Genomic DNA, 26,566 nt, shown 5'->3' with positions numbered 1-26,566 from the left:
CGAAGAAACTGGTAGCGTAGCTCCCATTATCAATTGGTAGCGCATGTAGGTCACTTCCTCGATTTTTAGTTCGTGCAGCCACAGCCTGGTGCCGTCGGTATGTGGAAAAGGTCCATTGAGCATGCGTGAGCTAGGTAGCGCAAGCGGCCGCCCGACACAAAGTACCCTGCATCAATGGTTCATTCGCTCTTGCGTGGTTTTTCCCGCCGTCTCTCGTTTCGCGCTCTCGTCGTTTCGTAAGCGTCGTAAGTCTGGTCTCGCCTCTTTTTAAAACTTTTTCAACGACAGACGCGGGCATGTGTGGATGCTCCGACGGGAGCGTACCGGGTACCAGGCCAGCCATGCCGTCATACTGTGAAACGAAGCCGCGTTTTTGAGCGGCGGGAGTTACTTTGTGAGCTGAAGCACTGGCTCCTGAAAACAACGGCCATTGGAAAACCATATTTTGTCTCTGCCTGCCAGTCACCGTGGTCGCGCAACATCGGGCGTTGCCGTCCTCACGTCGCTGCAGATGTGGCGCTTTCTAAACTGAAATGTAAGGACTACAGCGTGTTCATCCACATTCCTGTTCTTTTTTAATCATACGCTACTACAAGAACCCCTCTTTAACTCAGTTTGTCGAAGAGCTGATTACCTAGGTTTCTCTTGGTAGGTCTCTTTTCGAGAAGGATCCCGGTACGTGAAAAATCTCCCGCGGAAGAAAATGGGTAAAGAGAAGTGAGCTAAAACGAAGAAGGCAATGTATGCACGCTGAACCCGCACAGCGCGCTTGTTTGTCTCGAGTTCAGCCGTTGAACAAAGAGCTCTAAGAGCTTTTTGACCCTGGCTCCCGATGTCTTGCATGGATGCACTCAGGTTCTGTTTCTGTGTGTGTTTAGCATGTACCTTGTTCGCCCGCCTGGCAAGCACGTGCCGCTGGACGCTTTTGTAGTATGCTGGACAGTTACATTTTGCATACAGTCCTGGGATCAAGTTGGCAACGAAGCGGAGTGACATGGTTTCGGTCGAACAGCCATCTCCGCTCACGAGACGAAGCACGCGCAACTGCAAGCCTGCCGAAGTCGCCCTCATGTGCATGCGGATATGACTGCACGACAGAGGCACCAGCTGGGACTCTTGCAATCTATTGTTTTACCTTTCCTTACTTTTGACGAAAATCTGGCACGTAGAGAACCAGTGAAACGGCAGCAAGCGGTTTTTCGGAATCGCTCGGTAACGCCTACAGCACTGTACACTTATGGGATGTCTCAATGTCTGTTTGGAGACATTGAACGTTGACATTCATTACTAGCCGAAGGCAAAGCGAGGCTTGGAGCAGCGTTTCAGAAACTGTCGAAAAGCGAAAAGAAAAGCATCCGCTACGACTAATGCACCTTTGTCTTGTGTACAATTTCGCATTGCTCCGCAGCAGTTTCGTGTTTCATCAGTCGGAGACTGCTTCCATTTATTATATTATATAACTAGTCAACCTATACTATTAAGCTGGTCATATTGAAATAAATTTTAACATGGCCAGTTTGGTTCTTATTTATCTGCAGCGGGTGCATATATCTGTATAATTTAACTGAAGCACTGCAAAATGTGTCATGTCATTGGCATTTATTTCAGTTACACGTTGAAAGACTACCAGGTGGTCTAGCTTGACCATAATTTGTTTATTCCGGCGAGCAAAGCGCCCTTCGTTTGTCCAGCACTTCAAACAAATATTTTTTTTTTAATTTTTCTGAGAATATTTGCTTTAAAAGCCACTTTTCCTGCTCCAAAACACTGTTCTGGCTGCTCCGAAAGGTGCTCCAAAACAGGTAAGGCCAATCACATCACTGATATTGTGATTTTATATTGGTAAAGTATATTTTATCAGTATCAAATCATAATGCTGGTATCATTACAATATTAAGCCACCATAATATTTCTCAACTAATGAAATGCAATTAATGCATGTTACTTTGTTTCACGTTTCGATCATCAGGCCGCGACTGTTTTTGCTACATATTTTCACAGTTGCGAGGTCTTCGCTTTTTAAAGTCGGATCTTTGGCGCGAGGTGTCGACGACACTTGCGGAGCTACGAATATTGTACCTTAAGCACTATTTAATTCTGCATAAACATTAATGCAGGTATGAGGCCCTGACAGGGGGTATAATTCTAGAACTTAGAATTTGATTAGAGTCGTCAAGTTGCTAGTTTGCATTACATTTATGACTAAAATGACCATGGTCATTTTAGAGCGCAGCTCTTAGGCGCCCGTTTCCGGCTTGAGCAGCGTCGGCGTCGGCGTCGCCGTCGCCGTCGGCGTAACCACGCTGTGCATTATGAGACGCGTGACGTCGCTGATGACGTCATCGGCATCGGCATCGTCACTGATGACGTCATCGGCATCCACATCGTCATCGTCATCGTCACTGATGGCCAACGTTATTAGATTAGCACAGTTACGGAACTGCTAATAGACGCTGCATACACGAACAGTACCCCCCTCACTCACCACGACTCGCCTGGCGTCGCTCGACGCGCCGGACGGCTGCTTTGGTAACTGCAGTGTATTCTATGCGATACGCACGTTTCGAAGCACGGCGTCTAGATGGCGCTTCAGCTGTGCTCTCTGCAGCTTTGTGGAACGCACAGTTATGCAACGAAAACGTAGATGGCGCTTGGAACGACGGCAGGCGGATTAAAGTGAGTGAGGGGGGTACCCCCTTCCGCGGGAGTTCCACAACTGAGGTAATCTAATAACGTTGCTGATGGCGTCATCAGTGACGTCACTGATGACATCATCGGCATCCGCATCGTCATCGTCATCATCACTGATGACGTCATCGTCACGTGACCTCATAGGGGTCACGTGACCCCCGTGAGGTCACGTGACCCTCGTGAGGTGACGGCGACGCCGCTCGGAGGGAGGAGTAGCAGACAGGATGGGAAGTTAAGGAGGAGGGAGGAAGGATATACCTTCCCCTCAGTACCCTTCCCCTCCTCCTCCTCCTCAAGAGCTGCGCTCTAATCCGGCGTTACAGGGAGTTGTAAATTTTGTTTGATTTACGAACGGTTCAATTGCGTATTAGGCAGGGATGGTGCGAGCGACTATTATAAGCATTCTGAATTTTGAATAATATTTAAATCGATAAATATAATAAACCATAATTTACGATGTCTAATCAGTATTGCCCTCTGACAGAAAACAAAATAGTAGCACACACCTAATTGATTAAGCATAACATGTGAGTTCATGTCAGCGGCACCGACCAACACCTCGACATGGACGAGGAAGGGCGGCGGCGGAGCGAGCGGAACCGAATACGTCAGACTGCGTTGGCGGGCCCTCCCCGACTTCCAGCAACCGTTGCGACTGAAACAGGGAGCACGAGTCTTCGTGGTAGCGACGACGCAACCACGAGCCAAAGAGGCGTGGCAGATCAAGATTCGGAACGCTCGGACACCGACACCCTGGAGACGAATACCGCTGGCAGGCCCAGCAAGCGTTCCGCCAACAATCCAGACTGGGTTTTATGGACTGACAGCTGACCTGTCTCGGCTTCAGACTACTGTACAGGAGGTTGTACAAGCCGCCGTGCCAGGAGCGGTCGCGGGCATGGCTGACCTGCTTCGTCCCGCAACCCAGCACACGCACGACCCAAGACCACCTGCAGAGTCCGGTAAGCTGGTACCAGTGTTCAACCCCGTCACGAATCCGGTGCAGACAGTTGAACATTGGATACGGAAAGTTGACGAACTATCGGCGATATACTCGTGAACCGATATACAGACGGCGTGTTTTGCGCTAACGAAGCTAGACGGAATCGCCAAAACGTGGTACGACGGCCTCGCTCGCGTTCAGCGTTCGTGGCTTGAATAAAAGCTGGAGCTGAAAGAGGCTTCTCCACCGGTCGTTAACCTACAGCGCCGACACCAGGAAATGGGAGCGAGGCGAAAACTGCTGAACGAAACCGTCGAACAGTATTTCCATGAGAAACTCAGTTTGGCACGTCTTTGTCAACTTTCGGAAGATCAGATCGTGGACTATGTCATTACAGGCATCAGTGACAAAGCGCTCGTTCGGAGCCTGAGCGTTGTCAAGTTTTCTACTCCAGAGGATCTGCTGGAGTGCCTCAAACGTTTGGACGACCGGCTCACCGCGGTCGGGGAAGCGTCCCACCGATCCGATGCGGCAACCGGTTCAAGGGCAGAAAAAAACAATTCACCCAGCGACCGAAATGCCCACAGACTCCCGAAACGAAAACCGCCATTCAACTCTAGTGGTGAACCGCGATGTTTCAACTGTGACGAATACGGACATATGTCTGTATTCGGGAAGCTTGTCCGAGCTATACTGACCGTGGAAGTCAGTGCGTTACGCTGCGCAAGGTGGATGCCGATAATCTGGGCATCAACTATAACCAGCCGTCCCGAGGATGTAAGATTGGAGGCTACGGTTTTGGTCAGGTCCTACCGTGCGGAATCACGGAAGCAAGCGTCACCGTAGACCTGGCGACAGCCCGCGTTCCAATCTACGTTCTTCAAAATGAAGCGCAAGCGATTCCTCTTCTTGTACAACCGTTTACAGAGCAACCCCATGTTACCATCGTGCGAAGAAAGAACACGCTTCGCATTTTCGAGGAACAGGGCAGTTCTACTGATGATGATGAAGGGCTCCAACACATTCAAGTCCCTGATCTTCCACCACGCTCCCTAGTGTTATTGGCCAAAAAGTCTGTTGTAATTTCACCGAACTACGTAGGGATCGTTCATCTGACGACCAAGGAGTATGCGGCAGGACACGTCTTTGTTGATGCACAGTTGCAGATGCATGAAGGCAAGGAACACTGTTGGCTTGTGTGTATAATCGACGTCACAGAAGGTGACGACATGGTTTCGCCTATTTTGAACCCATCCAGTTGTAACGTCTATATTTCGAAGGGCGATGTAGCAGCCAGAGGCTCCTGGTGTTCAGAAATGCATGAAACTTCTATCAAGCGGAGGACGGCGGTTCTCCCGGAACCAATCAAAGGGGAATATGTACGAACGGGACCTCCGCTTTGCCCTAATCTATGGAGGAGATACCACCTTACAACAGAGGACGGTCCTATCGTGCAAGCGCCCTTTAAGACGCGGCCAATTGAGGAACGCTACTGGTACAACTGCGCAGGCCAAGGCAACTTTGGTCACCAATGACAAATGAAGAAGAGGGGTAATACAGGTATGCCCTATATTATTTCTTATAACAACCCTGACGAGCCTCAACATCAGAGTAAACAGTCATAAGGAAATCGGCGAGCATCACCGAACAAGCAGAAAGGAGGCAAGGGCAGCAGCAAACGGGTGCACAGCGAAAACGCGTCAAGAAGCAGACAACCAAGGAAGCAACCTCACCACGATACGAATCACCAGCACCAAAACAGCGTCGGCGGCTACGACAACAAACCTTTCGTGAGCAACGGCGGTGGCTCGATAAAGAAGAAAAAGAACAAGTCGCACTTACAGCGGAAGGTCGATATTACATGCGAATGACACCTATCACATCGAGGATATACCTGGCCACAAGCGGACTCAACGTTTCTACACGTCGAAAGCTCCCGCCAACAAGCTGAAACGATTTAACACATTTGATGTTGACGTGAAAGAAACATCAAGTGAGGACACTTGAATTTTAGGATGGCCGAGTGTTAGCGCTGTCGCAAAAGAAGACAACTGACCCCAAGCTCGCGCCACCACCCGCTTGGCGCACTGTTCTTTTTGCTGGGCAGGCGTACCCGCCAGATGTATATTAAACGCTCCTTTTAAACCTTCACTGGTCCCCCTTTTTCATGTCGAAGCCCTAACACTCGTAAAGAAGCATGTCAGCTCGTATTTAATCTTCTTGCATGTCTGATTTGCTTTTTTTTGTATATCATTGATACCATGGCCGGTGTGATTGGGAATCCGTCCGAGATTGATCCGCAAGCGGTTGTTCAATTCCTAACAGAGGGAGGGTGTCGAATTTTATATTAATCACAAGATGCAGGGAATGTATTGGGGCAAATGTGTGTCAAAACAAAAATGATTGATTTTGCCCGAACGTTTCGGGAAGGACCTGAGAGAAGCCGATGGTATCCCCCGTCTCCCAAAAGAGTGGGAGGTGCGCATGGATGCGGACGGCGAGTTCTTACACGAAACTCTGGTTCATTTTTAATTACTTACATAATACTTTAATTCTGACCCATATGTTGATGCATGTACTTTTTCTTACGTCCTACTATAGGGACATGAACTGGTGTCTTTTGATTCCTGATACAACCAATTACCGCGTTCTATAGACGAGACGTATAAAACGCCGATGTAGATTAAACAATTCTTTGTGAATATACGCTTCGCGCTTGTAGCATTCTGGCATGAGGAAGCTATTTGTCCCGCAAATCGTTTGACTTATCTTGCCGATTGTAATAATTTGTCATCCTCAATATCAGCGAAAAAGAAACCCGCAGATATTGTTACTTAAGAAAATATGGAATCCCAAACGAAAACTGAGACCTGTTGTTCATGTTCGCACTGGTACAAAAATGCATTCACTCGTATTTATATTTTGTAACTAATCTAGATCCTAGACGTTCCGGTTTTAACCAAGAAACACCTATAAACATCCGTCAGTGTCAAACATACAAAATCGGTTGAGACCAAAAAAGACTAAAGGTGTGCGAAAATTCGCCAGTTTCGAATAACGTATCGAATAAACATTTTCAAAAGTTTCGAATATTTTCCGAATAATTTTTGAACAGTTGTTACGGTGTCGCGGCGCGAGATTCTCTTCATAGCCGTCCCACAACGCGCCGGCACGCCTGCCATACCTGCCCGCAAGATGGCAATACGTACTCTCTTTTCCTGGACAATGATTGTCATCATCCGCAGCAGTGGTTTCTCTCTATACTTATGTTCCTGTTGCCTCTATTATGAGCCACTGTGTTAAGTATAACCCGCATGTAAGCGATTTACCGAGAGACGCGACAGGCGACGTCGACCCGCTTCGATGTCACTCGGTCAGTCGCGCGATGAGGCAGGCCCCATGAACGTGGCGTGAGCAAGCGACGAAGGCGATGGGGACGTTTTCTAGAAATCCAAACACCGATCGATGCGACGAGCGACAGTGAGAAATCTCCGTCGCACCTGCTGACTCTCGTCGCTGTCGCTCGTCTCGTCACTCGCTAAATCGCTTACATGCGGTTCGGCCTTTAGGTATCGCTTTCGCGCGAGACTGCTCGTACATGCTTTCGGAAAGAGTGCCGTGGAGACGTTTCAGAACTGGTTGCAACGGTACCGCCGCTCTGAAGGAGCAGGAACTTGTTCGAAGAAAAGTGCAGTACAGTTGAAGTTTTTGGGCCGCTCCCATGCAACCAATTTAAGAAGCCACAACAGCTGCTTGTGTCAACCCAACACTTTCCATGGTTGTTCCACTTGTTCAGTTTGTGAAGATTGTTTTAGGACGCAAGTGAAACAAGACAATGCGTTTTCCCAGAATTTGTTTAGATCAGTAAAAACAAGTTTTGTGGACGTAAACACACAGGCACATCACGTCCTTGCCACTTTCCTTGATCCTCCATACAAATACTGAGCGGCTCGCCGCTCAGTATTTGTATGTATAGAAGTTTCGGGAATGAATTTTGTTTTTACTGTAAGTGAATCAGCAGACGTCCTGCGCGTTTACAATTTAAAAAGAAATTACTGCGGGCTAACTCACAATTTTCGGCGGGTAGTAAAGATGTATTTCTTCTACGAAAGAACAAAATAAATTTTGGGCGTCAGTGGTGCGATTAGTTCTTCACGTATCTGCAGCATACAAGGTGACACAGGTCTCGAACCGTTGGTTGAGCCGGGAATACATTATTATTTGGTCACGAACATATTTTCTAGCGTAATCATATGATTTTATTTCTGAAAACTGATGGTCGTTGTTGAGATGGAAAGATTGTCCCCTTTTTGTTTAGTTCAAGAAAGATCAGTTGAGTAAGAATTAGTACAGAATTTCGAAGTACTAATAATGGCCTCTTCAAGCAAGACTAACGCTACAGCCATCAGTGTAACTGCGCTGCACGCGTCAGAAAAACGTAGAAATCGAGACTTCTCCTTTAATGATCAACAAAAGAGGCTCGATCTAAACCATCGTTTCCGCCGTGAGCTTCAATATCTCTTCGGGATTGAAAGTGAATACTTTTTCTTCGTTACATGGAAGCTCATTTAATCCGTACACCTGCAAAAAAAAAATAATATTGACGATATGGTAAACCAGAACTGTAATGTGTCAAAGCGAGAACTCCATCTTTTTTTAACCTTATTTTTGGAAATCTATGGCTTTTCTGTCAGACATTTTAAGCATGTTGGAGAAAATGCGATCTTGTGGTAAATTTCCTACCTTCTTTTCAGGAGTTTACGTGGATCATCTGAAATGTTGTGGTGAATGTCTATTTTTGTTAAAAGAAAAGCATACATTTACAGTTTAGGTGATCCCTAAGTATCCTAATAAAGTGGTTAAAAGTTCGGGCAGCTCTTGTATTTTTGTCAGGTTTGTTGTATACGATTTCCCAGGTTACGTCGCTAGAGACATCCGCAATGCTACCGAATCATTCTCTAACAAGGGGTGTCTTGAATTCCAGGGATATATCAATGCCCGAAGGGTTTGTTTCCAGACTATAAGGCTGGTGGAAAATTGATTCTCATCCAAAAGTTTTAGATATGCATTTTACTGAGCGGAAAACATGCCGCTTGTGCTTTCGAACAAATTAAGGTCCCCAGCAGCGAGAAACAGCGCTCCTTTGGCAAAACGTCGGTGGAAACCATGGGACAAAAACTTTGAGTGATGTTCTGCACCCGCTGTGATGAATACACAGTTCGCGAGCTATCGGGGGAGGGGGAGGGGGGACGGTTGACGCGAAGTTTATACACAACAGAAAATTTCAGGTCTCTTTGCGATATCTCACAGATATCTTTCATTATGTTTAAATCTCAGAATGAACATATAATAGATTATAAACTCGTGTAAAGAATTATGACTATGTAAAATACTTAATAATAATATAGTGTTAAAATAGGTATGAATAGAGATTGTTTAACGTCTACATAGTGAATGAGCGGTCATGCAGTTATCGTTTCAGTGCTTTTTGATTTAGCGAATGTTCATTATTTTGACAATTTTGCCCAACATTTTAACATCTACACGAACACGATTATACGCAAATACGGTCGTAATTTTTATGCACTACAGAATATAATAGGATTTTTAAGTAATTAGAACTACGATAATACAGAAAATAGAACAAAGCATGCCTTACATTTTAGGTTGCGATTTGTCATTCATTATCTTCCGATTGAAGCACACGAATATTTAAGTAATCGCCGTCAGAAACTCCATCTACCGCAGTTCCTAAAGGTGTAGTGTGTTTGAAATTGTAAGATTGTTATATGTAAAATATAAGAATAATTACTCCTTGACATGCAGCTGCACCCAGCATAATAAAGGTCATCCAAATTTTATTAGGGCGTTTGTTAAAGCCTGTCTTTTTAATTGTTAATAAAATAAAAACAAAGAACATTCACTGTAGATTTGTTTGAATAACAAACACACCTGCATCAGCATATTTTTTTTTTGCGATAGCATTGTTAAACTACTCACAACAAATTTCTGTCTGTGTATGTCGCCTCTAATGTAGTCCATTTTCCACTAAATTCAGTAGAAAATTGCCTACGCGAATCCCATCAACATTTCAGGTTCCCCGCTCAATTAAGTGGAAAATTGACTTCACGTGACCCAGGCACCAATTCAAGGACTTCCGCAAAACTTAGCGAAACATCGGCGTCACTTCACTAATGCAGCGATTCAAGTTCCCTGCTAAATTTGGTAAAATCAGGTTCCCTGCTTAATTTAGCCAAAAAATTTATTTCACGTGACCTATGCTCAAAAATTTAGGTTTGCCGCTAAATTTAGCGAAAAAATTTATTTCACGTGACCTATGCTCAAAAATTTAGGTTTGCCGCTAAATTTAGCGAAAAAATTTATTTCACGTGACCTATGCTCAAAAATTTAGGTTTGCCGCTAAATTTAGCGAAAAAATTTATTTCACGTGACCTATGCTCAAAAATTTAGGTTTGCCGCTAAATTTAGCCAAAAAATTTATTTCACGTGACCTATGCTCAATTTAGGTTTGCCGCTAAATTTAGCCAAAAAATTTATTTCACGTGACCTATACTCAAAAATTTAGGTTTGCCGCTAAAGTTAGCGAAAAAATTTATTTCACGTGACCTCTGCTCTAAAATTTAGGTTTGCCGCTAAATTTAGCAAAACAATTTATTTCACGTCACCTATGTTCAAAAACTTAGGTTTGCCGCTAAATTTAGCGAAAAAATTTATTTCACGTGACCTATGCTTAAAAATTTAGGTTTGCCGCTAAATTTAGCGAAAAAATTTATTTCACGTCACCTATGTTCAAAAACTTAGGTTTGCCGCTAAATTTAGCGAAAAAATTTATTTCACGCGACCTATGCTCAAAAATTTAGGTTTGCCGCTAAAGTTAGCGAAAAAATTTATTTCACATGACCTATGCTCAAAAATTTAGGTTTGCCGCTAAATTTAGCGAAAACATTTATTTCACGTCACCTATGTTCAAAAACTTAGGTTTGCCGCTAAATTTAGCCAAAAAATTTATTTCACGTGACCTATGCTCAAAAATTTAGGTTTGCCGCTAAAGTTAGCGAAAAAATTTATTTCACGTGACCTATTCTCCAAAATTTAGGTTTGCCGCTAAATTTAGCCAAACAATTTATTTCACGTCACCTATGTTCAAAAACTTAGGTTTGCCGCTAAATTTAGCGAAAAAATTTATTTCACGTGACCTATGCTTAAAAATTTAGGTTTGCCGCTAAATTTAGCCAAACAATTTATTTCACGTAACCTATGCTCAATTTAGGTTTGCCGCTAAAGTTAGCGAAAAAATTTATTTCACGTGACCTATGCTCAAAAATTTAGGTTTGCCGCTAAATTTAGCCAAACCATTTATTTCACGTGACCTATGCTCAAAAATTTAGGTCTGCCGCTAAATTTAGCCAAAAACATTTATTTCACGTGACCTATGCTCAAAAATTTAGGTTTGCCACTAAATTTAGCGAAAAAAATTATTTCACGTGACCTATGCTCAAAAATATAGGTTTGCCGCTAAATTTAGCGAAAAAATTTATTTCACGTGACCTATGCTCAAAAATTTAGGTTTGCCGCTAAATTTAGCGAAAAAATTTATTTCACGTGACCTATGCTCAAAAATTTAGGTTTGCCGCTAAATTTAGCCAAAAAACTTATTTCACGTGACCTATGCTCAAAAATTTAGGTTTGCCGCTAAATTTAGCAAACAAATTAAAACTTCACGTGACCTATGCACCATTTCAGGTGCCCAGCTAAATTAAGTAGAAAATCGATGTCACATGACCTATGCACCAATTCAGGTTCCCTGCTGACTTTAGCGGAATCAGGTTCCCCGCTAAATTTAGCGAAAACATTTAGTTCACGTGATGCTAGAGCACCAATTAAGGTTCCCCGCTAAATTTAACGGTCTTTGACTTCACGTTAACTATACACCCATTCAGGTTCCCGCTAAATGTAGCGGAAAATTTGATTTCACTTGACCTGTACCCCAATTCGAATTCCCTGTTAAATTTAGCGGAAAATTGACTTTATGTAACGTCTGGAACAATTCGAGTTCCCCGCTAACTTTAGCGGAAATTTGACTTCACGTGACCTGTCCACCCAATTAGGTTTCCCCTTAAATTTCGCGGAAAAATTTATTTCACGTAACCTGTACTCCAGTTCAAGTTCCCCGTTAAATTCAGCGGAAAAACTGACTTGAAGTAACCTATGCAACAATTCAAGCTCCCCGCTAAATTTAGCGGAAATTTGACTTCACGTGACCTATGCACCCATTCAAGTTCCCCGCTAAACTTAGTGGAAAAGGGACCCATGTCACCTATGCACTAACTCAGGTTCCCTGCTAAATTTATCGGAATCAAGTTCCTCGCTAAATTTAGCGGAAAAATTAACTTCACGTGACAAAGCACCAATTCAAGTTCTCCGCTAAATTTAGACGAACATTTTGTTCACGGAAGCTATGCCTGAATTCAGGCGCCCAGCTAAATTTAGCAAAAAATCGGCGTCACGTGACCCATGCACCAATTCAGGTTACCCGCTAAAGTTTGCAGTATCAGGTTTCCCGCTAAATTTAGCAGAAAAGTTACCCTCACATGGCAGAGCGCCAATTCAGGTTAGCGGAAAATTGACATCACCTGACTTACGCACCGATGCAGGTAACCCACTAAATTTAACAAAAAATCGGTGTCACGTGACCTATTCTCCTATTCTAGTTCCCTGCTAAATTTAACAGCATCAGATTTTACGCTAAATTTAGCGGAAAAATTGACTTCACGTGACCTTTGCTCGAATTCAGGCTCGACACGAAATTTAGCGGAAAAATGACTTCACCTAGCCTATGCACCAATACAGGTACCCCGCTAAATTTAACAGAAAATCGGCGTCAGGTGACCTATGCAGCAATTCAGGTTCCCTGCTAAATTTATCAGCATCAGGTTCCCGCTAAGTTTAGCGGAAAAATGTACTTTACATTGCCTATGCCCCAATTTAGGTTACCCGCTAAATTTAGTGGAGAAATTGACTTCATCTTACCTATGGACCAATTCAGGTTCCACGCTAAATGTACCGGAAAATTGACTTCACGTGCACCAATTCAGGTTTCCCGCTGAATTCCGCGAAAAAGTGAGGCCGCTTGACTTACGCAGCAATTCAGGCTCAGTGCTACAGTTAGCGGAATCAGGTTCCGCGTTAAATTTAGCGCAAAAACTGATGTCACGTGATCTATGCAGTAATTGAGGTTCCCCGCTAAATTTAGCGGGGAACCGAACACTTGCCGGTGCGTGCCACATTAAATGCTATCAGATTCATTGACAATCACCCCTGTGGTTTCCACAAACTTGCCACCATCATCATTTTTTTTTCCTCTCATCCAGTGCGTTTTTCCCTCTCTGTGAGTCGGCAACATTCCTACTCTATTACGAGGTGAATAAAGACACATAAAACATATTACCGTTGTCTCCTCCACCGGGATTAGCTTCATCCGTTTCCAGAGGCGTACAAACACATTGCTTGTCAGATGGAGACGGGATCTGCACCCTCTTGCGCCACCTGTGAGACAATAGCGAACACGGTCTCGAATTCTAAGAATATATTTCCTCAAAATTATTCCTAACTATAAAATAACTCGTGCACAAAAAATAAGTGGCAGGCGTTTCGTAAATGAAGTTTTATATGCATCTATCTATCTATCTATCTATCTATCTATATATATATATATATGACTTCATTTTCCATATTTTGCTAGGGATGTGGCCTGTTTCAAGACATTGTTCGCGCCGGCATAGCAGCGATATTACATAGCGGATAAATTGGACCGTAGAGATGTACACGGTGAACATAATATTCTGTTTTTATAAAACCAATGTATTTATCATACGCGTATTTTTTTTTCGTTTTGGTATACCTCAGTATTTAAACCGACTTGGAAATAAAGCTTGGAATGTTTACAATATATTGTAATAATAGTATTTAAAAAAAGGGAAGTGTGACTCTACCTGTGAGGAGGCTTAAAAAGATGCCCAGTAGTATGGTTACAATTGCACTTATGGTGTTGCTCCAGTAAGCCGACAGCCTCAGTAGCACAAACACATCGTCTATCCTAAAAAAAAAAAAAAAAAAAAAAATTTAAATGTAGAGTTACATGAATGCGCTCTACCCTAGCTCAGCAAACGATGAAAATAGCATACATCATGCTTTCTAAGCACGTAAAGTATTCAGTAACTAAAGTGGATAGAAAAGTCGTATATGCTATATTTTGAAAAAATATACGAAAGAGTGAGACAAAGAGGACGGACAGGGCAAACATGACTCTTTCGTATATTTTTTGAACCTAATACCAACGCGCTCAACCCAAGTTTGGCTACATTTTACACTTCAGTAAAATTTACATTCAAATATTACAATTTTTTACTTATTTAACATTTGCTCAACTTCAACCTTTCAAAATTCGTCTGGAAGTCACAATTATTGTATTTTAAACCATGACTTTGACCAACAACAAAATTAGTCAACAACTTTTTACTATGAAGAGAAACAAAAGCATAAAAAAGCGTAATTCTGTTAACCAGAAAAGTACGACACAATTTTTAGCAGTTAATAAATAATAGAATGCTGAGCGCAGACCGCTTAGGGTGGGGGTCCAAACAGAAGCAAGCACCTACAAAAAAAATTATATGTAAGAAAAAAAAAACACGCCGAAGACATTTAAGATTTCGTGCGGGGAGGAACGCAAAAGTATTATAGTCCCGCGGGTGAAATGTTTTCGAAGAATGCATCTACATGTCTTAAAGTTGTTTCTGCCGGTACTGTATTTGGTGTGTGTGTTTGCGTAATCGCAGGCCTGCTCCCTCGGCTGTGGCGTATTGGCGTGAAAATTACGTCTGCTTGCGGAAGTCGCGGTAGATGGAGGCGTTGCTGCAAATGTCGAGGCGCAGATGTAGACGTGATCGCCTCACAGTCCTTCACACGAAGCACACAACGAGCACAGATGAAGTCCGAAGCGCAACTGACGCGCCGAAAGTAACACGCCACGCCTTCCTTTTGCACACGGCGCTCCAGCACTGACATCACGCTCCTCCAATACGCAGGCGCGGCACCCCCGTCGGCTTCACGGCTTCCGTGACGATTCATCTGCGTTGCTGTGCTTTTCTTTGTGCTTTATTTCGGAGGCGCGTCCGCTTTGACCTGGAGCGGCGCGTGCTTGATGACGTCTTTTATAGCCATCTTTCAGGCACAACGCCGACGCCGCCTTTTGCCGTAATGGGACATATAAGGCTTTCGTCTTACACAAACATTTTGGAATACTTCTATACCGCATAGAAATTGCAATTTCGAAGCAGCTATGGCGCACCGCAAACACGAATTTGCAGCAGTTCGTTGAAGTTTCTTTCTGGTGGTAACAGTGTGCATCCTCCTAATAATTTTCTATGAGAAAGGTTAACATCCCAAGTTACCAGTCGTAATCAACTGCCTAAAGAAGCTCTCCATAGTTTGAAAAAATGGCACAATATACTGCAGCCTTATTATAGAAAAACTTCGAACGTAAAGTCAAATTATTATTATTATCTTTTGCTTGTTCTCTTTATTCTTATATTCACTTGCAGCTTAGGAAGCACAGAATGTGGCGGCTTCCGGGCAAATTATCGATCCGTAGCCCAATAGATTAGGCCATTAAAATGATATGTTGGGCCCGTTGGCTCTATATCTTGGTAAAATTAACCCGAATATGAGGGAAAAAGAACGTAGAGACAGGATAGAGCGCTACTTGCCACTATAGTGATCATTACTAAGTGAGAGATAGACAGAGAAGTACAGGGTGTCACAAGAGAAAATGTACACGGTCTTTTTTACCGCAAAAATAAACTAGCCATCGTCGAACGCTCATTCTCCGCCCAAAGGTAGAGCTAGAGGTCACAACCAGATGCCAAAGTTTCAGCCTGATCCGATTACTTAATCAAAAGTTATAAGTGATTTCCTGAAAATTTCAATGGGAAAATGGAGCCCATTTTTGCCTGTTTTCGGTTTCTGGTGCCATAGAGCCCCATGTGTTTGAAAACTCCGTCGGCGGTCATTTTCGTATTGAAATTTTCAGAAAATCACTCATAACTTTTGATTAAGTTATCGGATCGGGCTGAAACTTCGGCATCTGGTTGTGACCTCCAGCTCTACCTTTGGGCGGAGAATGAGCGTTCGACGATGCCTAGTTGACTTTTGCGGTAAAAAAGACCGTGTAAATTTTCTTTCGTGACACCCTGTATAATCACAGTTAAAAAAGAGAGACAAAGAGAAGACACGGGAAATTGTCAGTAAAAAAGGGGCAGGAGAGAGAAAGAGAGAAATAAGGATTACTCCTTTTTTTGTTTCTTTATTATCATTATATATCCCTCTCTCGTCTTTTCTCTTATTAACAATTTTTCATGTGTTTCTTTTTGTATGTCTTCTTCCTTTAACAGCCAGCATACAATTCCTTCGTGTTCCTCTCACTGAGTGAAAGTCGAAGGACACCTAATCACTTCTTATAAGGTTTGAATACGAAACCAAGCCGCCTGCCACGTATTGCTTCCGCCTCGCGTCGGCGAAGGGCATCGCCCTCTTGTCGTCTGACGGCCTGTCCAAACAGGATACTACAAAACTCACGACTCCGGCAAATCGTGCCGCGCTCCGCTTCCGGCCGTCGGAGAGAAATTTCCCTCCGTCAAGGCTCCCGGGGGGAAGCTTCCCCCCGCCAAATCTCCCCCTCGCTTCCTCCACGGCAGCCTTGGAGCCCTAAACTCGTCAAAGACAAAGTCGGACGTCGACGACAAAAACGCGAAGTCATCGTCGTGATAAGCCAATCCGTGCGCTCCGCCAACTTCGGCCCCAACTTTGTGTTTGACGAGTTTAGGGCCCCAGCTCTGCTCATCACGTGGGTCCGGCGAGCCACTCACACGCTCTGTTGGCTGTCGGTCAATCGCTCAAAGCCTCCGCTCACAATCCGGAACCGCGTCGAACGCCACCACGACGAAAGTGAATCTCGACAAAGAAAGCAGATCCGAGGCGGGCGAAACGCATCCTTCGACGAAGGAATGTCCCAAATCCACCCGAAGCCGAGGCGACGGCGGTACGCGAGGGCGTTGGCGAGGTGAGCCAGGCGCAGGTGGCGTGTGACGTCGGAGAAAAGTGGAGGAGGCAAGGAGAGCAGTCGTGATCGTGAAAATTCTCACGACTCCTGCAAAAATTTTCACGACTCCGACAAATCGTAAAAATAGAAGCGTCCGCTTCGATTTTTACGATTTGTCGGAGTCGTGCGTTTTCTAGTGTCCTGTTTGGACACCCCTTGAGACGCCTTGAATCGCGATCCGCTTGCGCCTCACGCCCGCCGTATATTCGGAAACTTGACAACGATGGTGGATTTCGATGCCTGCCTTCGCACTCGTTGTGCTGCGTTATTCCGCTCACTTAGTTCGTCTACGGTGTACATGAGTGGACAGGCGGGTTTCGGTACTGCCGAGGTCGCGCCCGCCGACGATGTAGGTGCTTGAGGCGCCGCCATGTTTGTCGGCGTCGAGAGGAGCAGAAGCGTCCGAGCACGCACAAACCGTGTTCCTCTTACCGGCGCGCACAGCCGTATATTGGGAGAGCTTGGCCATTCGTTGATTTGAACAGACGAGCATCTCGGGGCCAACCACAGGCACCGAAACAGCCCCTACCGTTGGTAGTGAGCTCTAAAATTGCGACTCGATTAATTTAAGCCGTCTTAGCGTCGCTAAAGTAAAAAGGTATAACTTTTGGGTGGCTGAAAACTTGGCGCAGCTGAGGTTTTCGTCAAGTCTATAATCAACGGTAGACTAAACGAACGTGCGTTCCAAACCAAAGCAAACTGCGTAGTTGCGATCATTGCTGCTGATTTGCTATTGACGCCATTGTCACCGAGACGCCGGAATCGAACGCTTCTATTTCATGCTTTAAAAGTCGTTTCCAATATTGTGACGTCGCGGTCTGCTGATTGGTCAACGCTTTGTCGCACTTTAAGTTTACGTTGTAACCGCGGGTAGTATATTCGGCGCTGTCGGCGGCCTTTGCTACGCCCATTGGCCAAAATCTCCCAATATACGGCACTGTCGAAGCGGGGCCCGCAGCGCCATTGGGTGGCGTTTCATGAAACTATGACGCGCGCCAGCAAATGGGAGACCTGATCCTCGAAACTATGACACGCGCCAGTTAATCAGGGCCTGTCCATCAGATCGCTGCTACAGATTAGAGGCTTCGTTCGATCGGGATGGGATAATTTAGGTGGATACTTCAACGAAATTTAAGATATACCCGTCGTGTTCAGAAATAGGCTGAATATCATTCACATTATCCGTAAATGACAATCGTGTGTTTGTATTTTAAGCCTGTCGACAGTATTCTCCGTTATAAACGGCCCACTCTGGCAAGCACTCGTAGAGCAGCCGGACAAAAGCACGTGACATCCGGCGCAATCGTGACGTAGATTGTCTCGAAACGAGCAAAGCTGCGGCGAGGCTGATGTCGCCAGGGTGTCGTAGCTGTTACAGCCACTGAAGCGGCCGAAGCACGCAAGAGATCAGGCCAACACAACTAACCTCTAAGCTGCGCTTTTGTACGAATTTTTATTGTCGAATAATCTTCGGTTTTCTTGTAGAGGGACAACAGCTACGTCTGAGGCACACAAAATAGAGTTCTGTTGAGAGGGGAGTTCCACCTTCCCCTCTTCTGTCGTGGTGGCCAGAGAGCTGGGGGGATGACGTCACGCTCATTGGATGTATAGCTCTGGGCGAGACAGGCATCGGCACAACCTGTCATGGTTCTTAGACGGAGATTAAAAACGAGGCTTTAGCGACATTCACCAGGTACTTTGTTCTAATCGTTTAATTCATTTTAAAATTCCTTTTTGTGCCTTTCTCAACATGATATTGTTGTGTCTGATGTTATACTTCTCCTTTGAACACGAATAGAGCAAGAAATAAGCGCCGAAATTTCGTCGAAGTTCTGTTTGGAGCGCGGCTTCAAAAGCTGATAACACCGGTTTGCTCCATGAGACAGTTAATACTTTCGAATTCATAAACGCCAGCAGTTGTAAGTAGCGCTCCGTCCTGTCACTACTTTCTTCCTTCCTTGTTTTTGCGGTAATTTTATCAAGATATTACGACATTTGGGGATAAGGATCATGAATAACGCATGGATTATCGTTGTTCATGAATTATAGGCAACAAACGTTAGCAGGCTTCAGGCGTGTCGGATATGATAGCGAAAAATTGGTCTCCAGTAGTATGTAGGGTTCCAGCTTCGATGGGCAATTTCCACGCGACGCACAATTCACAGTGTTTCTCTTGAAATGACATCATGCTTTGGAACCAGCACTTGACATAAACTGGAACTTCCTGACCAGAAAAAAAAAACGCTTTTGAAAAAAAAAAATGTTTATCGTGACCAACAAGCGTACGAGTCAAAGTAGAGAAAATAAGGAAAGAAAATAAACGGAAAATAAAATCTTTTAAGCCCAATGAAAGTTTTTCGTGCACAATGAATGAAATCAATCCTTAACCGGACCATTTGTTTATTTCCTCCTTACAAGGACCACTCCTCCTCTCAGCGAATAGTATAACGTTGAAGGTGAAGTTTGAATCAGCCACGATGAAGGAGAGGTGGCACAACGATCGCGACCAATTTACTCCAGGGACCGACAATCCGAAAGTAACATTTTAGTAGATTGTGGGGCTTGTGCATAACTGGGGCGACGGCGCGAAGGGCGCGCAAGGAACGAGCGCAGGACTAGCGCACTGAGCGCGTTCCGAGTGAATATAATCCGTGTCACTAGTTGCGTGCAGTACAGGTGAAGGCAACGCAGGCGATGGGAGAAAGGGAAGGGTGGGTGGAGGAGAAAACCTCCTCTCCTGTCTAACGTTCCTAGTACTCTTTCTTTCTCCCCTTTCACTTTATTATCCTCTTCTCCTGTCCCGCCTTCCTAGTGCTCGCCGTTTCTCTCTTCGGCTGGCGGTGCCTTCGCCTGCACAGCACACAACTAGTGACAGGAAGTATGGTTCAGCCATGGCGGCTTAGGGGGCTTGCCATATAAACAGCTTTTCCTGGTGAGTTGGAGCCTTCCTTTCGATAAGCGATGAGCGAAAACAACAAATTTGGCGCCCAGCGTTGGTCTAGCCGCGTGTCTGGGGCTGTATTGAGCAGAGTCACGATGGGCATCCGGAAAGCATTGCACGAGAAAAAGCATAATCGACAAAAAGATCTAGCAGCATGGGCTACATTGAAGTAAAATGCCCGAGCTCGCCTGGAACCAGGCATTCAAGAAAACCTTCGAAGGCTCGAACCTGCTCGGGAAACTGCTCCTGAATTTCAGTGGTGACAGAATTTAAATCTGTCACCGACTACAGTTTCTTCTCGCATTCCACGCAAAAGTTTTTTGCAGTGTCGTTTAAATTATGTTAAGAGCAGCCCCTTGGTGAAAGTGGTTGACAAAGTTTTTTTGTTTTTTTTCTAATATTCCTAATGCTGCTGCTCTGTTGTCGATAAAACGCGTATTTTAAACACGTTTTACATGCTATGACCAACAGCGCCTCCAACCTCAAGCACTGCTGTATGCCGACCCTACCGCGAGTGAGATTACTGACGACTGGTATTGAGGGCAGCGCTCGATCGGATGTTAACATCCGATCGATTTCAGCGGCTTGTATATGCTTCACTCATACTTCGCGACTGGACAGCGAGCGATGGGTGACCGGCTAAAGTTGTTTAAACTACAATGTTAAGGCACGCAAGAGGAAATGATCTGCCTCTTATTTTAAAGAACAAATAAACCTCATTTCAGAAAAATGGCCACTCAAGGCGATAGCAAAAAAAAGCAAAACAAAAAAAGCCCTGGCAACTGTTTTTTTCTTTTTTTTTTATCGAAAGGCGACTGAAAACACCGAGGAAACACGACAAATACATTAAAAAAAATTCTGAAGGTGAAAGTTGGCGTTTATTTCACGTGCTGAAGCGTTAAAATAATACAATATATATATATATATATATATATATATATATATGAGCCATTCAAACCAGAACTTTGCTTTTCGCAGAGCGGCGCCCATGCCCGCTCGGCTACGAACCCAAACTCTTAATCTAGCGTTGTATAGGGGCTTATGAGCCACGTTTGCAAATTTAGGCTCAGATATTTTTGGTTTTGGCAATATTTGTTTGTTACGATCTTCTTCGGCAAAATATATACGACACTCCTCAAGTACACAAAGACAATTTCATTTCGTTCATATTTCCATCGTCTCCGTTCTGTTTCGACGAGCGAAATCGAATTATTCTCACCGAAGCCAGAATGAATTTGGCGCACGAAGTTTGGCGATTGTATCCGGACCGACCAGAGACACAAAACGTTCTCTAAAATTCCCTATTGACCGGGTTGCCAGCTCAAAAAGGCAAATTCCTTTAAAAATGTCCCAAGAAGCGAATTCCTTCCTTGAAAGCCAGCCTGAACTTGAGGTAAGTTCTTGACGTTGACTGACCCTTTTCTTAAACTGACAGTTCGTTGGGTGATCCAGCTCTGTCTTCCTGAGAATTTTCATGTTCGAGTGATTTAAAATGACTTCTAAGTCCATGTCTATTTGAAGACCATACCTTTCTTGGAGATCAGGTTGCGCAAATATGGCCTTTCTGTCTGTATTTCTTGGTAATGTGTGTTTTTTGTTCCACGAGCTCTGCTTTTCAGACTTTTAAAGCTAGTTCCTTCAACGTGATTTTTTTACAGCAATTATTTTTAGCAGTCAACTCTATCACATTGAACGTCAAAGAACGAACACGTTTCAACGATTCCATTGAATTGCAAAGGCTCGTCTTTTACCAGAAAAAGAAGAAAAATTTTCCGATAACATCAGAGCAGTCGACCGATGACTCTTTGTCTTAAACTAGGCGTGCACTCTAACGATGGCCAGTGATGAAAGAAGGAAGCAACGTATCATGCTCAGTCACTTTGTATGTGTACATACAAAGTGTACATGTATGTGTACTTTTTGTATGTGTACATGTATCAGATAGATGACGGTAGTCGTAGTAGTAATTCGATCGGTGAACTGCTAGCTCCTGTTTCAAGTAGCGCACACTACTACGAAAATCAGCCTTCAAAGGAGGACGTTGTGTTTGTAGGTCGACAAAGTGACATCTTATCCACAATCTTACTTATTTTCATACGTTATTTAGTTATTACTTATGTTTACAATAAGATTGAAGTAAACAGGGAAATTCGGTTATTTTTAGAACTTAGCACCTTTCTAATTCGACAGCTTAGTGTAAAGCACAGGCCAAAAAACAGGAGGCGGCAATTGGAACGTTTCTTATGCTACGATAGGCCAGCAGTTTGCCACACGCCAAGGTATAAGACATGATTGCAGCGCAAATCCTCAGGCATTTTAAGGAACAAGCACACAATAGGCCCAAAGTCTAGGCAGAGATAGCACATTTTGTGTCTACTCCTTTAACATCGGCAGAGACAATGAATAGCATTACGTTATTATCCGGTTTAGCTTGAAAAAGAGCATACTCACAACACACAATTGCCTAACATGACCCTCAACCCAAAAAGTTGAATGTATTGAAGAAGTCCAAAAAATCCGTCAGTTACCTTCCTCCGCAGCGCAAGAGCTCGGCTTTTTACCGACCATTGATAATTTCAATACAAATATCATCCGTGTAAAATATGAAAGGCGTTTACAATTCTCTGTAATGGCGGATTAGAGCGCAGCTCTTGTAGAAGAGGAAAAGAGGGCATGGAGGGGAGGGTCACGCGTGACGTCAGACGTGACGTCGTGTGTGACGTCACGAGTGTAAAATTTGCCGCTAAATAAAGCGAAAACAGTTCCTGCCAAATTTAGCGGGAAAACTTTAACCTCGTGACGTCACACGTGACGTCACGTCTGTCGTCACGAGGATAAAATTTGCCCGATACATGTAGCGGAAAGGTTCCCACTAAATATAGCGGAAAACTTTTCTTTCAAATTTAGCGTAAAAATTTTGCCCTCGTAACGTCACACTTGACGTCACGTGTGACGTCATGATGAAAAACGTACCATAAAGCCACGCGCGGTTACGCCGACGGCGTTGCCGCTCAAGCCGGAAACGGGCGCCTAAGAGCTGCACCCTAAAACACCGTTGTATATATAAATAACATGAGATAAGTTCTACATTTAACATACGCATGTACATGCAAGAACCTTTTCTTGGTATATTTGTTTGTAAAGAAAAGACGAATCGAACTCAGCTGCGAAAGTTATCTTAACTTTTTTAGCTGTGTTAACATTAAATTTCTCTTACTTTGCCTTGGAGAAAACAATTGACACATTCCCCGTGAGCATCGATGTTGTGCTTATATTCCCCGGACAATAGTCTAGCGTAGCTGGCATCCGTTCTGGTTGAATGCCGAGTCGAAATTTTTCGCCCATGTGCCACACCTGAAATGCGGCCATCAACACTGTCGCTGTCCCGGCACCCTGCAGGTAAGGTGTTCATCACTTTTCTATTTGCATGCTATTCTCAGTAAAAGTGATTATGAGACAAAAAATAAACAAAATAGTAGTTTTTAAATAAAAATACTCCTAAGCTATTAATTATATGCACCAAGTGTAGAACTATTAATAGCTCGAGTAATTTTAATAATTAATTTATTGATGTCGATATAATTCACATGGAGACCAAGACCATCCTTGCGGAATTCTGATGTAGTTTGCCGAATCGGTGAAATCTTGCTATCAAACATGTGACCAGGGTTGTGTAGTTGAAGTTTAGCTTACTATTATCTTACTCATGCTCGCCCATGGTAAGTTGTCCTAGCTTGCCAGGTCACGATCCCACCTTTTCACGCTACTCGCATGCTCCCACGCTACTCGCACTATGGCCCCAATGCCCCCCTGGCCTTCCTTGTCCTTTTACTCGGTCGGTTTGCACTTGCCCCCGGCTGACCCGCTAAGCAACCCTCGCTCCCTTGGCTTGGGCTTTCCGGTTCCCTCTCCGATGGCATGCATTGGCTCTCAAAGAGAACGCTTGCCTAGGTCCCAACAGAAACGCAGTTCCAAATGTCGCGCAAAATCTGTTGCCCGGTGGGATGTCTAGGTGTACCGGAGCAGCGGCGTAGACTTTCCATTTTCCCGGGGGGGGGGGGGGGGGGGGGGGCAGGGGCAGGGGCAGGGGCAGGCTGAGTTCTCCGGGTGGGAAAGCACCCCCCCCCCCCCTTCGGGAAGCACGCTGGGATTTCATTTTTCATGTATTTTGTCAATAAAGGCAAGGTGTTATTTTGTTTACATGCCGCTACTAGAAGCTCGTTACATGGCACGTAAACAGCGTCTCGGTAAGGATCATGGCCCGGGCCCGGGGTGGGCTCCGCCCCCCCCACCCGGATCTTAGCAGGGGGGGGGGGGAAGCACGAGCCCTGATGCCCCCCCCCCCCCCCCCCCGTAGTCTACGCCTATGTACCGGAGAATCAGCCACCAGTTTTCTCTTTTTCTGGTATCCGAAGAACCCTACCAGTCGGGAGTTATGCATACATAATGTCGCGCGCGATAGTCGTGACATTCGGTATCTATCACTGTCAGACGCGATGGTTTTGTGAAGGATAATTTCATAGCCGAGCCTTGTGTGTCGGCGGCGACGTTCTCATAGAATATCGCGAGATTTTCCGCGACATTCTCGCTATGTCGCTGCAGCTGGCTGCAAGCGAGTCGCAGTCAAATTGACCTGCTTCCGACATATCGTGATAGCAGTAACTCTCATCGCTGCTGCGATAAGTGCGACTGCGTTGGAACAAGAAGAGTCCGACGAATCGAGCGATTCCATAGACACATCGTCTCCAAACCACGCGCTCGAAACGCGATATGTAAAGAAGGTAGTTGAGGCGCTCAAGGCTGAGGCGCGGAGAGATTCACGTCATCAAGTACTTGTAAGGGGAAGGTCGTGTTGTGCGTTGCGCCGGCTGCAACGCAATGCCGCTAGGGACATTGGGCATACTGCGTCACCGTAATTTTAAACATGACTGCTCTTTCTGATAAGCAAAATAATGGATCTTCAATTTTTTCAGGAAACAATCGTGTTTTCTAGAAAAAAAAATTTAGTACAAATATAGTAACATTTACTGGGTTCTAGAGACGTAGTTTTGCATACTTTATTATTGGCGTGTCGTGACGCCGTAATGCCATATACGCATATTTTAGCTAAACAATAATAAAAATGCAGATATAGTTGCTGCGATGTAGAAAACAGAACTTGCTCTATACGGATCCTCGCTGCTCTCTTCCTAGCAAGTATAATGTCCGTCCTGTATTCTCTTATCGTTTACTTGAAAACATGTGGTATATACTATAGAAGACACATATCACAGCTTTGCATCTCAACTTCAATTTATTGCAGCATTTCCTTTTTCCGACTCCTATTCTCCATAGACTTGTAGACAGGGACTGGTTAGGACACATTCGTACCGACTTGAGGCCGACGTGGTTTGCCACGTGAGTGCAATACTTATTTTATTATATATGTGGACTTAATGAAAACAACGATATAATAGATCATCATGTGTGCTACTTGTTCGAACACCTCTCTTAACGCGTATAATTCAAACAAAATCACGAACTTAACAATTACGATTAGTGCGAATGCTACAGCAGTTATGAGGAGAATACTTTTATGTAATCTTTTTAAGGGTCATGTTTCATTGTTGAAAGCCTGCGGAGGTTGGTTGGCGCCACTGAATGTTTTTAGTTTTTAGTTTTGCAAAATAAAGTGTGCCTTTACTCTAGAACAAGAATCCAAAATACCTTTAAAGGCAATTTTGATATGCTGATATTTAAAAATTCGTCACTCACCTTACTGTTTGCCCACGGGAAAATAAGACCCATGAGGAACAAACCTACGAAGGGCCCTGTTGTGCCACTGTGGATCAGCATTATTATCTGCAAATGTGATTAGATTACAAAACAAACAAGACCCTGCGCCTGTGAAGTAATTGCAAGTGCCAAAATAGCCGCATTCACGGTTTGGCTGCTGGGTTGCGTTCGTAGATGTCTTAGCACATACCAGAATGCATTCACTGATATTCACATAACCGCGCCCATATCATCATTAGTTTCCTTTCGTTCAGAAACAAAAGTATGATTTTAAAAATAAATATTGAAAATCACAAAATGCGCGTGCCCCACAATGCGGGGAATCTTTCCCGAGCCCTTGATATGTCAAATAACATGCGGCTCATTAACCACGTTCACTCTCCCATAGAAGACTCAAGTTATATTTAATCGCTCACCTCCATACCTTGTGATTTTAAATGCCTGGAGAGCATTTAACACTTACTTGGTTTATGTGTAGCCACCGGCAGCATGAAAAACGCAGGGCCTGAATTTTTAACTTCAAACTTTTTGCTTCGTATTTGTTTTCTTCTGTTTTTTTTTTTTTTTTTTTGCTTATGTGTGTTTATTCCGCAACCGTATTGTCTCTCCACCTACAATGAGAAGCTCAAAACTCCCACGGCCTGCTTTTTTTTTAAGTTGCAGTGACAGCCGCCATCTAAAATTTTGGAGGCATGCGCAGATTCTCCAAGCAAGGTCATCACAGTTGGATGGCGCCAACTCGGCAGTTTCACGCGAGCCTGATGCCCACCGTCCTTCGATGGAGCAATTGGACGTGAGGCCCGGTCGAACGCAGTCGCATCACTCGCATCCAATTTGTCTCTTCGACAAATCATGTATTAACTTGAAGCGCATGACACTTAAAGCGTGGGAGGTGAAGATTTTCACATTTATTAACTAGCTGTCAAGTATATACTGGCCGGTTTCATTCCTTATTTAGGCAGTGGGTAGGAATCGTATTTTTTTGTTGTTTTTCTTTATATTTTTATATGTTGTGCCGCATACTTTACCTAGAACAACG

The 26,566-nt window shown here is 44.3% G+C and overlaps 1 protein-coding gene across 1 annotated transcript in view; it reads right to left on the bottom strand.

Moving 5' to 3' along the window:
• Positions 1–26,566, bottom strand: part of LOC8025703 (choline transporter-like protein 4) — a 647,806-nt gene that overhangs the window by 126,353 nt on the left and 494,887 nt on the right. The window lies entirely within an intron of this gene.

The sequence above is a fragment of the Ixodes scapularis genome, unplaced genomic scaffold (genome assembly GCF_016920785.2).
Source record: "Ixodes scapularis isolate PalLabHiFi unplaced genomic scaffold, ASM1692078v2 PGA_scaffold3__209_contigs__length_174095766, whole genome shotgun sequence".
In the NCBI taxonomy this organism is placed as follows: Eukaryota; Metazoa; Arthropoda; class Arachnida; order Ixodida; family Ixodidae; genus Ixodes; species Ixodes scapularis.
The sequence above is the reverse complement of the archived record's forward strand: the minus strand, read 5'-3'. Positions and strand labels throughout refer to the sequence as shown.